The sequence below is a fragment of the Morone saxatilis genome, unplaced genomic scaffold, assembly GCF_004916995.1.
Source record: "Morone saxatilis isolate NCDOM2014 unplaced genomic scaffold, NCSU_SB_2.0 Contig23, whole genome shotgun sequence".
NCBI lineage: Eukaryota > Metazoa > Chordata > Actinopteri > Moronidae > Morone > Morone saxatilis.
Window position 1 is genome coordinate 14408935 of NW_023339796.1, and position 496 is coordinate 14409430.

General features: G+C 43.8%; 1 protein-coding gene across 6 annotated transcripts in view; it reads left to right on the top strand.

Moving 5' to 3' along the window:
• LOC118334667 (transcriptional repressor p66 alpha-like) overlaps positions 1–496 on the top strand; it is a 17076-nt gene that overhangs the window by 9693 nt on the left and 6887 nt on the right. The gene's annotated exons all lie outside the window — the stretch shown is intronic.

Genomic DNA, 496 nt, shown 5'->3' on the forward strand with positions numbered 1-496 from the left:
GGGGGGAGAGGAGAGGAGGAAAACTGAGTGTGTCACGTGATGATGACTTTGAGGTCATGTGATTTCTTTGGAAGAGTAGTGATTAATCCACAGGAAGTGATGATGGCGCTAAGCCCTGAGGAGAGACCAACACACACACACACACAGGGAGGACGGCTAGGAGAGACAGGCCTCATGATGTCATGCATTGACTTTAACGACTTCTTGTGCTTTATAGAAATACAGAATCTGTGTAATCACAAGGCCGTCCTTGTTTTTTAGAGGAACGTTGCTCATGATGTTTACTTTGAGTGCCACGAGTCAAATCATTTAGGTCATCTGCTCTCACATATAGCCCGCAGTTGAGTAGATGCTTTGCGGGAGAAGCTATATGCGTACGTAAGGATGTGATTTTCGTAGACGGAAGTGAGGGATTATCCAAACTGTCCCAAAGATTCCCACATGCTTTAATTTCCTTAGCATGTTTTTGTTTTTGACATGACATTTAATACACATC